General features: G+C 39.9%; 1 pseudogene; it reads left to right on the top strand.

The window, feature by feature from the left end:
• Positions 1 to 4,467: 4,467 nt before the first annotated feature.
• LOC118010772 lies at positions 4,468 to 5,265 on the top strand (annotated as a pseudogene).
• Positions 5,266 to 12,323: the final 7,058 nt, after the last annotated feature.

The raw sequence follows: 12,323 nt of genomic DNA, 5'->3' as shown, positions 1-12,323 counted from the left end.
GTTCCAAGTCCCTAAACTGTGGAGTGACACGGCCAGTGACTAGATTTCTCTCCCATCAGTCCTGTACTTTCTTACATGTGTTAAGAATTAGTGAATATTCTGGCAGTCCCCATCTGTGGAAGCACCAAACTTGCTAACTTCAGTGCCATATACATAGTGGTGCTGAGATGGGTGTACAGCTTCAGAAATGCACATCAATGTACATTTTGCAAAGCCTTCGCATAAGAGCTAGAAATAGGAAACTCTTTGCCATATACTTTTATATTAATATGTGCTCTCTGGGTGTAAAATTTATCACCACACCATCAAAAATCGATTGCTAGATTATCTTGTAAGCTAAGAAATACAAACCATTAAGTTTAGTAGATCAGTACACTCTCCAGGTGATACTTATGCTCCTCATTTGACAATTGACTGGTCACACCTGCTTTCTTTTCCATAATATGCACATGGAATTCTTATATAGAAAAAGGCCCACCAGACGTTCATTAACCCAGCTGTCACACATCTACTGTTATCTCTATAAATGTGGCAATTTGCTGGTAATTACTCTTCTGATAACAATCAAAAACTTCACACCTCCTTTTTATTGTGATAGTCTCTTACTTTCTCCATCCAAACTGCCTCAATGACTTTGTGATCCAAAGATTCCAAAACATATCCAACTATTTCAGATCTCACAAATGGACTTGTAAACAAGTCTGGCATCTACATTTAGTGATTTGGAAGCTTACAGATATGGTCTCCGTGTATTCTATAAAATGTCAAAATAAGAACCCAGACTAGCTAATAAAGGTCTAAAGTTGTTATTCTACTCCAAACATGACTATAAACTTGCTACGAGAGCATAAGTAAATTGTTTTACTGCTTTGTACCTAAATTTTCTAATCTGTAGTGTATGCAGGAAGACAGGGCTCTTCATTCTACTTTACAGAATCTTTGGAGCATAGTGCATGATTGCTGTGGTCTGAATGTTTATGCCCCCCATTCCAAACATTCATATGTTGTTAACTTAATGCCCAAGGTGATGATATTAGGAGGAGAGATCTTTGGGAGGCGATTAAATCATGTGGGCCAAGCCTCCATGAAGGGGATTGATTCCCTTATAAAAGAGGCCCCAGGGGGTGCCTGGGTGGCTCAGTCAGTTAAGCATCTGCCTTTAGCTCAGGTCATGATCTCGGGGCCCTGGGATCGAGCCCTGCATCAGGCTCCCTGCTCAGTGGGGCATCTGCTTCTCCCTCTTCTTCTGCCCCTCCCCAGCTTGCTCTTGCTCTCTCAAACAAATAAATAAAATCTTAAAAAAAGAGAGGCCCCAGAAAGCTAGCTCACCCCTTCCCATGTGAAGATACAAGAAATCTGCTGGCTTTCTGATCTCAGACTTCAGCTTCCAGAATTGTGAGGGGAAAAAAATATGCTGTCTAAAAGCTGGTCTGTGGTATTTTGTTAGAATAGCCCAAAATGGCTAAGACAATGGTTATATAAATTTCCTGGGGCATTAATGATGTTGTGGCAATAGCTTCTCCTGGATTTGAAATATACAAATCTGGTAGGACAGCTGTTTTTCTTAATAAATATTACCATTTATTTGCATAGGACTTTATATTATTAAAAAGGGTTCAAACATAAGGCATTAAGTACCTGCTGTGTGCCAGACACTGTGCTAAGTGCTAGAACCATAAAAATGATTTAAAAAGGACTAAAACCTAGTCCCTTGCCTTTGGGGTCTTTGAGGCAGCCCCATAAATACCTCTTTCCTGCTCAAATTCTGAGCCAACTCTATTGTGTAGGACATAGTAGTAAGTTAGGTAGATACCAAAATACTAACTTCATTCCTCATAAAACAGATATTCAAGAATCTGGTGCTTCTAAAGCCAAGGAGATTTCATAATCTGAATTCCAGAATTATAGACTTAACCATTTAACAGGTTAGGACCCGGAAAAAGCATCCCTGGAGAACAGGGCAGTCTACATGCTCCCTGTAGGCAGCTGCTTCACTATGGACACTTAATTTCTGCATCCAAAATCAGCAAAAAATTTACTCCTCTCCCATCCCCAGTAAAGAATGAGTAAGGAATAGAGGCCAGGTGTGTTACACTAATGGATGGCCTTCTGTCTGGAAAAAAATATCAGGAGTAGAGAGAAAGCATTCCCCTACCCCAACACCTGCCCTCAAGGACCTCATCTCATTGATATTCACAGAAACCCTGAGGGGTAAATAGAAATGTTTTGTCTGTTTTACATAAGAGGCAGCTGAGTTCTAGAAGAGTCACACAGCTAAGTTGAAATCAAAAGAATGGTATCTCAATTCTTTATGGACATTGTTACCAATGCAATTAGATCATGGACTTGTTTACATTTTTTTTCCTCTGGCAAGTGAGACACAGGCTTTGATTCCAAATGGTTTTGTGACTATCTAAGGTTTTGACAAAAGCATCTATCATCTTGTGTATAGATACGGTTATTTATTAATTTGAATCTTCTACCATAAAAGCAGGTAAGGCTTAAAAAAATTGAATGCCACTATTGTAAAGTTTTATAGAGAAAGCAGCCAGGTAAAAGTGAAACAAACAGATAAGGAAGACAAAATAAAGCCAGGTGATTATCTAATGCTCAATAGGAGAAAGAATGCTTAATTTGGTCAACTGGCACTGTGTTTCTATAATAGTTTTGAGTCACTACTACTTACTAAGCATCTGATATGCAAGCTTCTGGTTAAGCACTACTTATGTGCACAATGTCATGTAATTTTCACAACCAATGTACGAGGAAGTTATCTTTCTTCAGATAGGAAAACACTTATTTAGATCAAGTGACTTGTCTGATTTCACATAATCCCTAATATGTGCTAGTGTCAGAATTTGAACCCAAGACTTCTGCCTACAGAGCCCACACTCTTAACCAGTACATTCTACTGGTCTGTCAGCTAAGAGCATACATTGAGTTACCACTGGAGGCAACACATCCAGTGAAGGACAATAAAATACACCTAAGAGAGCAGTTTTATTTCCAAACTTATAATACAGTTAGGTACATACAACACAAATGTTTAAAAAGGCTTAAAAAAGAGTTTACAGTGCACAAGTAAGCACAAATGAACATATTAGCAAGCACAGGACTCCTGAGAGGAGCCGAAATGAAAAAGTGATCAGAAATAAGAGTTAAGCTGACAAGCACGTGCTAACAGTCTGAGCTGTTTAAAGATGGGGCAAGCTGCCTCAGGAAGTAGTAAATGCTCATCATGTGAGGGGCTTCCCACACAGGCTGGATGGACAAACACTTTGTAGATCAAACTGCGTTGTTTTAAATGGCATCTAAAGTTCCCCCAACCCTGAGATTCTGTGATTTAGTCCGTTTATTTTGAATAGCCATTGTGCACCAAGTACTGGGATAAGGTCCTCTCACAAAGGAGAATAAGTCATACGTTCAAGGAGACTGCAGTCTAGAGGGCAAATAGCCCAAACCCAGAAATGTAGAATGAAGTGTAATATGGCATGGGGGCAAAGAAGATCTACACCTAACTCAAACTGGAAAGGGGAATTAAAAACAGAAATCAGACGTTTCTTAGAGGTGATGCCTAAACTAACCCTTGAGGGAAGAGTAAAAATTAGCCAGGTGTTCCAGCTCTCTATTGCAATGTAACAAAGTATCTTTAAAAACTTGAAACAATAAATATTGCATCTCAGAACTTGGGTACTTACTTAGCAGCTGGGCTGTTTGGTAGGATGCAAGACGTTTCACTCACATGCCTGGTACCTTGAAGGAGATGGCTTTAGAGACTAGTGTCTCTCTGCTAGAGCCTTCCTTCCTTCCATGAAGTCTCAGGGTTTCTCCATAAGATCCCTCTGGCAGGGTAAGTGGGTTCTTAGAAGGTGGCTCAGGGCTCCAAGAACTGCTGCCCCGAGAGATCAAGGTGGAGGCTCCAAGGCTTCTTACAACAACAGCCTTAGAAGCCAGGCAATATCGGGGCGCCTGGGTGGCTCAGTCGGTTAAGCGACTGCCTTCAGCTCCGGTCATGGTCCCAGGGTCCTGGGATCGAGCCCCGCATCGGGCTCCCTGCTCGGTGGGAAGCCTGCTTCTCTCTTTCCTACTCCCCCTGCTTGTGTTCCCTCTCTCGCTGCGCCTCTACCTCTCTCTGTCAAATAAATAAATAAAATCTTTAAAAAAAAAAAAAAAAAGAAGCCAGGCAATATCACAGCCAACACAATTTATTGGTTACACATGAGTCGGTGTGGGAGGGAACACATCAGTGTGTAAATACCACACAGGCGTGGTTTATTCGAGACTATCATGGAGACTGGTTACCACAGCAGGCTAAGAGGTTTGGAGATTCCGAGGGTACAGTTTTCCGCTAGAAGGAATATCATGCACAAAGGCAATGACGCATATAAGAATGAATCCTGAGAAGCATCAGGCTGCCACCGTTACCAGCACTTGGCTGCCGGCTCCCGCGTCCTGGGCCCCACATAGATGGCCTTAAAACCAGAAATGAGGCCTCGTTCCAACAGCCTGTTAAAACATGTGAACTACTCTGAAATTCTGGGCATGCACGGACATGCCTTAGCCAAAAATGTTAAAAAGGCACGATCAGAAACTGGCACTGAAGTGGCATCCAGGTAAAAATCATGAGAATAAACGAGCAGCAGAGATAGAATCCAAACAAGTAGCTGAGGTATACGAGGTATTATGAGATGCTAAAAAATGATACCTCTATGATGAATACGGTGAAGGATTAAATGGTGGAGGTGGAAGTCGTTTTGACAGTCCGTTTGAGTTTGGCTTCACCTTCCATAATTCCGACGATGCCTGCACGGAATTTTTTTTTTTTTTTTTTAATTTGGTGGAAGAGACTGGTTTTTATTCAACTTCTTTGAAAACCCACTTGTGGACTTTCTTGGGGACTCAACCCGGGGTCCCCCACAGAAGCTGGGGCGTCCCCCACAGAAGCCGAGGCAGAGAAATGTTTTTCACCGCCTTCAGTGGATTTCCATAATTTGAAGGGAATTTGCTCCTTCTGATACAGGATTTATGTCCTCAGGTTCACTAGGTCATGGTAGCCTCACTTCATTGTCTTCCATGTCATTTGAGGATAGTTGGGCAGACAGCTTCAAAACTGTATCAGCTTTAACTAAAATTGTTAGTGGCAGGAAAATCATTACAAAGAGAATGGCTGAAAATGGTCAAGAAAGAGTCAAAGTTGAAGACAGCCAGTTAAAGTCCTTAACAATAAATGGTAAGGAGCAGCTGCTATGCTTGGATGACAAGTAATTCAATGCAACCAATTAATACAAAAGTTAACTATAATGAGCACCATTTGAGGATTAGCAGAAACTTTCTTTTTGAAGATTTCAAATGAACTTGACTTTCAGTGTAACTGTACCTAAGCTTAAGTATTCATAACCACAACTCATGGTAGCCCCTATTTGTCAGACTTCTGAGTTTATTTTTGGGGCCTCCTAGGGCTATTTTTTTTTTGTCTTTAAAATTGTAAATCTTTGTGTGCATCTTGCTTTTTCTATGAAATGTAATCCGAGGTGGCCATGACTCTTGCATGCATTAATACCAGCATGGATCTATTTTCTCAATGTGTTTGCAATGTGAGACTAGTGTTAATCTGCTGTGCAGTTCATATTGCCTGGATGAATCTTCCACAACAATAATTTTTTTTTCAGTATTTAGTAGTGAAAGATATTAATGTGTAATGGTAATACATTTATGGTTTAATATAAATTGAGGATGCTTTCTAACTGTGCATGAATCCTGGCAACTTAGTAAGTTTTGACAATTGTTTAAATATAATGTTAGGCTTAAAAAAGTAAAGCTGGTAAACTAGGTCTTTGTCATTTGCCATATATGTGTGTGTGTGTGTGCATTTGGTGCGTTGAAAAAAAAGTCCTAAGAAACACCAAGCTACGGGCGCCTGGGTGGCTCAGTTGGTTAAGCGACGGCCTTCGGCTCAGGTCATGATCCTGGAGTCCCTGGATCGAGTCCCGCATCCGGCTCCCTGCTCAGCGGGGGGTCTGCTTCTCCCTCTGACCCTCCTCCCTCTCATGCTCTCTCTCTTTCTCTCTCTCAAATAAATAAAATCTTTAAAAAAAGGTTATTAAATTTAAGTTAATTAATTGAATTAGTTAAATTGAACATTCAGTTCTCTAGCTTCACCTCAATCACAGTGGCCACATCTCAAGTGTTCAATAGCCACATGTGGCTAGTGGCTACCATATTGGACAACACAGACAAAAAACCCCCATCACAGAAAGTTCTCCTGGACAACAGTGTGCTAGAAGGTCTTTTAACAGACTTCCATTTAACTAACTTGCCTCATTAACTCTGTATTCCCATTGCAAAACTTATCAATTGATACCCAAGACATACTGAAATTCATGGGTAACCACACATTTTTTTCACCCCCCAGTTTAACTGCTTATAAAAAACCAGTTGTTTGTTCCCAAACCTGTGTATTCCAGTTCACTTATATTGTAATTACATAACTTAGTTTAATTTAGCAACATAAAATACAGATGAAAAAAGTCTTCTAGGCAAATTAAGTTGAATGCATTATTAAGAATTAATAAAGACAAATTAAAATTTATTTGCTGCATAATTAGTCATAGGATAGAGAATTATAAGAAATTAGAAGGAGAAACATCTAGAACTCTATGCTCAGCTAACTTCAAGGGTCTTTAAGTACTTCACTTTAAAGAGCCTGAAACTGAAAAGTGTTAGACAATAATGGATGCAATTTATGAAAGAAAAACGAAGCTGAACTCCAATAAATAGAACCATTTATCAAACTATGGATAAACACATATGATATTCTAAGTTAATATAAATATATTTAGAGAGATAATCAGACATTGTATGCTTCCTAATGGAAGAAGACAACACCACATATTAAGTCTTGAAAAAAAATCAAACCTTTTGATCCAATCAAGTCTCTAGATACAATTGTGGCTAATCTCCAGCCACAATTATCATTTTATAGGAAATACAGAGGACAGAGGAACTTGTTAAACTACACCATGGGAATGCAATCAGCAAAATCCATACTGTGGGAAACGCTACAAGACAAACGACCTAGTTTCTTTTTTTTCTAAAAATTTTATTTATTGGGGCGCCTGAGTGGCTCAGTCATTGGGCATCTGCCTTCGGCTTGGGTCATGATCCCAGGGTCCTGGGATTGAGCCCCGTGTTGGGCACCCTGCTCAGCAGGGAGCCTGCTTCTCCCTCTCACACTCATCCTGATTGTGTTCCCTCTCTCGCTCTCTCTCTCTCTGTCAAACAAATAAATAAAATCTTTTTTAAAAAGATAAATAAAAAAAGATTTTATTTATTTAATTGAGAGAGAGAAGCAAAGGCAGACACTTAACTGACTGGGCCACCCAGGCACCCCTGATTGGGTTTCTTCAACACATTGCAAAGAGAGAGAGATGAAGGGGTAACTAATAGATTAAAAGAGACTTAAAATATAGAGCAACCAATCACAAGGTGTAGATCTTATTTGGATCCTAATTCATATACAGTGTGTATTTAATATGAGACAATTGGAAATGTGTACAATGGCAGGTTATTTGATGTTATTAGGATAACTATTATTAATATTATAGATGAAATAATTGTCATGTTAAAAAAGAAGCTGGTTCTTTTCGAGATACATATCAAAATATTTACAGATGATGTGATGACTGAGATTTGCTTAAATATACTATGGGAGGGGATAGTGGATGGAGGTATGGATGAAGCATGATGGGATGATTATTTTTTTAAGATTTTATTTATTTAAGGGGGAGAGAGAGAGAGAGAGAGAGAGTGCACGAGAGAGCGCGCACACCAGCACGAATGGGGGAAGGGTCAGAAGGAGAGGGAGAAGCAGACTCCCCACTGAGCAGGGAGCTGGAAACTGGGCTCGATCCTAGGACCCTGAGATCATGACCTGAACCGAAGGCAGACACTTAACCGACTGAGCCACCCAGGTGCCCCTGACAGATTGATTTATTATTAGGCCTGTGTATTGGGTACATAGGGATTCATTATACTATTCTATCTACTTTGTATACATTCTAAATTCTCCATAACACAAAGTTTTAAAAAGATAATGTATCATTTTTCTCACCAAGTTTTTCTAAGAGACCGACTAATTCCCAATAGCATCAGATAAGGAAAGTGAAAACGAAGTAATATAATAAAGATTAAGAAAGTTCTAGTTATTTTCCATAATGTCCCCCTCTTAATAGCAAACCAAATTAAAAAAAAATATATGTCTCTGCTTCAAACACGGGCTGAAGGCACTAAAGTCTGCCTACTGGGTATTCAGCACTGACTCCGGAATCAGCACTGATTGTAATCCCAGGTTCGTCACTAATTGCATTACCCATGGACAAAGTAAGCCCTGTTTATAAACCTCAGTTTCCTCAGCTGTAAAGTGGGAGTATGAATAAAAGTACCTGCATTATAAGGTCATTATGAAAACTCAAACAATATAAGCCGATGTAACATGTTTTGCTTATTTGCAGCAGAGCCCACATTGGCAACTAATAAGAGAATACAAAATGGAAATTGTTAGTGAGAACAATATGGAGAACAGCTTTGAAGGTCATGCCAATGAATTTGGATTTGCTCTATTACATGAATTGTAAACATTCGAAACACTTGAGTGAGAGAAAATAATTGAGAAAATTGACTTTGATGGGACAGAAATTGAAGGTAGAAAAACCACATAGTTGTTGCAATTTTTGCAAGAAGACCTACACTTATGTGGTGGCTATAAAAACAGAAAATAGGGGCGACTGGGTGGCTCCGAAGGTTAAGTGTCCGACTCTTGATTTCGGCTCAGGTCATGATCTCAGGGTCTTAGGATCGAGCCCCGCATCGGTCTCTGTGCTCAACAGGGAGTCTGCTGGAGATACGCTCTCCCTCTCCTTCAAATAAATAAATAGATCTGTAAATCTTAAAAAAAAAAAAAAAGGAAAATAAAGGACATCAGACGCTCCTGTGAAGAGGCACTAAAGTTAGAAATAGCAAGGTGTCCATTTGACTCCTACCTACTAATTATCAGGGAGCCCCATCTTCAAACTTCTCACCTCAGGTGGGTAGAAACACAGAGGAGAAGAGATGGAAAGAAAGGTGGAGGACAAAAGGAGACATCAGTCATGGGTTTCAAAGACTGTTGCCTATTTACTCACATTACTCATTGCTAACACTAAAGATGTCAGAGGCTTAATGCGGAACTGGATAGATGTGTAAAGTACCAGTTGAGGTTTAATAAGACCTGATTGCTCAAGATGGAGTGAAGGATCGGGAAGATACCCAAAGCAGTTTCCTGCAGATGACTATATATTTTTCTCTTACCACTCTCAGCTTTCTCGCCTGTAACCCCCAGCTGTGAACCAAAGAAATAAGGGCAGCTAATTGCTCACAAAGGGAATTATAAGAAAATCTAAAAGTCATTTACAACTTTCACTGTTACTCAACAAAATAGACGGTTTTCCTCCGGGAAGTGGCATTCTTTATAAAGTTACAATTTCTTAAGCAAACTTTCTCCAGACCCAGAGCAGTAAGGAATGCATTTAAGATTCTCATTCCTTCCTAACTCCAATCATCCCCAGTGTTATTTTTCCACTTTAAAATTGAGCAATACTCTAGCTTTTCTTAGATGATAGAGCCAGTCTTGTAATGTTCAACTGGGTAGCTCGGAGGTTTCCCTCGGGCTACACTTCCATTGCTGTTTCTCATCAGCTAATTGAAAGGCAGCTCAAAAAAGACAAGCTTTCTGCATCTAGACTCCTAAGAGAAGACAACAAGGGATTGGGTGTGCTGTCCCTGCCAACCGTCTTGACTACACGTGACTGGAGTAAATCCCTTACATCTGTGCTACCAGGATACCTACTTTCAACCAAAGGTCTTTTAACTCTGAAAGCATCATGGGGCCTGATGAATCAAACTGATTTCTTTGAGTAAAATGAATTCTGGAAGCATTAAGCCCTTTCATGGGATGCAGAAAAAGACTGAACTACACAATAATAGAAAAAAGAACGCTTGATTTTTTTGAAGGGACCGTAACCTTTAAAATGAGAGATTTAGAGCTTACAAAACGTCTCCTCTCAAATGCACTTCTTTTTCATTTGATCACTTTCTCAGCTGTGTACATTTACAGCATATTCAAGTGTAAACCAGATCACTGAGACAATGAGTTCATTCACAATTCATAGACTGTCCACAGCCATGTAAAAAAAAAAAAAAAAATCCCCCTCTGCCAATAAGAAATAGGAACAGTTTCTGCATCACTCTGAATTCCATAAGGAAGTATTCTCAAAGGTTGTTTCCTAACCTCTTTTTTGAAAACAATAACACCTTATTAATTTAGACCGCTGGGGAACTTACTATCACTTCATCAATTTCGGTTTGCATAATCTGTCCCCAAGTAGTTTTTTTTTATGTACTAAATACATAACCCTGCAATGAGAACATGCCAACACCAGATGGAAGTTGTATGCCACAGCCGCCAAGGTTTGAGCTCTAAGGTATAAACTGAGACTGGCTTGAGGTAAAAGACAAACGTTCCTTTGCACCGTGTTCATATCAAAAGCATATCATATATCATACCCAGTGCTCATCACATCATGTGCCCTCCTTAATGCCCATCACGCAGTTATACGCAACTGATAAATTGCTGAACACTACATCTGAAACTAATGAGGTACTATCAGTTGGCTAATTGAATTTAAATTAAAAAAAAGAAAGCATATTATAAACTTAAATAATAACTAAATCCTAAAATAATACTTTAGAGCAAATGTCAAACAACTGAATTCCAGAATGCAATTTTATTCATTGTTTCTCAAAAGTTATCACACAGCCTACCTTACTCCAACCTCCAACCCGTGTACCAGTGTTTGATTAGAATGCTAATCTTCAGGGGCGCCTGGGTGGCTCAGATGGTTAAGCGTCTGCCTTCGGCTCAGGTCATGATCTCAGGGTCCCGGGATCGAGCCCCACATCGGGCTCCCTGCTTGGCAGGGAGCCTGCTTCTCCTTCTCCCTCTACTGTTCTCCCTGCTTGTGCTCTCTCGCTCTCTCTGACAAATAAATAAATAAAATCTTTAAAAAAAGAAAAGAATGCTAATCTTCATATCCATTATCACTTGCACTCAACTACTCTTCCTGATTTTTATTATCTTCAATAGCTCGTTGTTTTGCACCCCCCCCCTTGACCTAGTCAGGCATGATGGAGCCACCCTGCCTAGCTGTCCCAGCTAATTGAAGGAACGGTGTTTCTTGCGGTCTCTCCATCTTCCTGCAGCTTTCTTGTTCTATTTGCTCTCCCTTTCTTCCTCTTCACTTACAGAACATGATTTATCCTCCACAATTAGTGGTAGGTTTCTCTTCACATTTTTGTCCCTGATTTTCTAAATTAGTTTTATTTTTCTTATTGAGAAGAATTTACTCTGTTCCATTGCTGGAGCAGACTGGAGCTTAGCAAAAATAGCAATTAAAAATGTACCCAAACAACCCAATTCAAATATAGGCAAAGGACTTGAATAGATATTTCTCTACAGAGAATACCCAAATGGCCAATAATCAAATGAAAAGATGCTCAACATCATTAGTCATTAGAGAAATGCAAATTAAAACCACAATGAGATACCACTTCACATCCATTAGGATGGCTCTAATAAAAAGTATGTGGAAAATAAGCCTTGGCAAGGATATAGAGAAATTGGAACTCACGTGCATTGCTGGTGGGAATGTAAAGGAGTACAACCACTGCAGAAAGTAGTTCGGGGGCGCCTGGGTGGCTCAGTTGGTTAAGCGACTGCCTTCGGCTCAGGTCATGATCCTGGAGTCCCGGGATCGAGTCCCGCATCGGGCTCCCTGCTCGGCAGGGAGCCTGCTTCTCCCTCTGACCCTCCTCCCTCTCATGCTCTCTGTCTCTCATTCTCTCTGTCTCAAATAAATAAATAAAATCTTAAAAAAAAAAAAAAAGTAGTTCGGTTGTTCCTCAAAAAGTTAAACATAGAATTACCATATGATCGGGCAATTCCATTCCTAGGTACATACCCAAGAAAAATGAAAGCAAGGACTCAAAGAGATATTTGTACATACATGTTCAGAGGCTCTGACTGACATTTTTCCAAAGAAGACATCCAGATGGCCAATAGACGAATGAAAAGATGCTCAACATCACTCATCATCAGGGAAATGCAAATCAAACTACAATGAGATATCACCTCTCCCCTGTCAGAATGGTTAAAATTGAAAACACAAGAAACAAAAAGGGTTGGCGAGGATGTGGAGAAAAAGGAACCCTCTCTCACTGTTGGTTGGGAA

Source organism: Mirounga leonina, unplaced genomic scaffold (genome assembly GCF_011800145.1).
Source record: "Mirounga leonina isolate KUSES-001 unplaced genomic scaffold, KU_Mleo_1.0 Mir_101664, whole genome shotgun sequence".
NCBI lineage: Eukaryota > Metazoa > Chordata > Mammalia > Carnivora > Phocidae > Mirounga > Mirounga leonina.
This window is presented reverse-complemented; position numbering and strand designations above follow the sequence as displayed.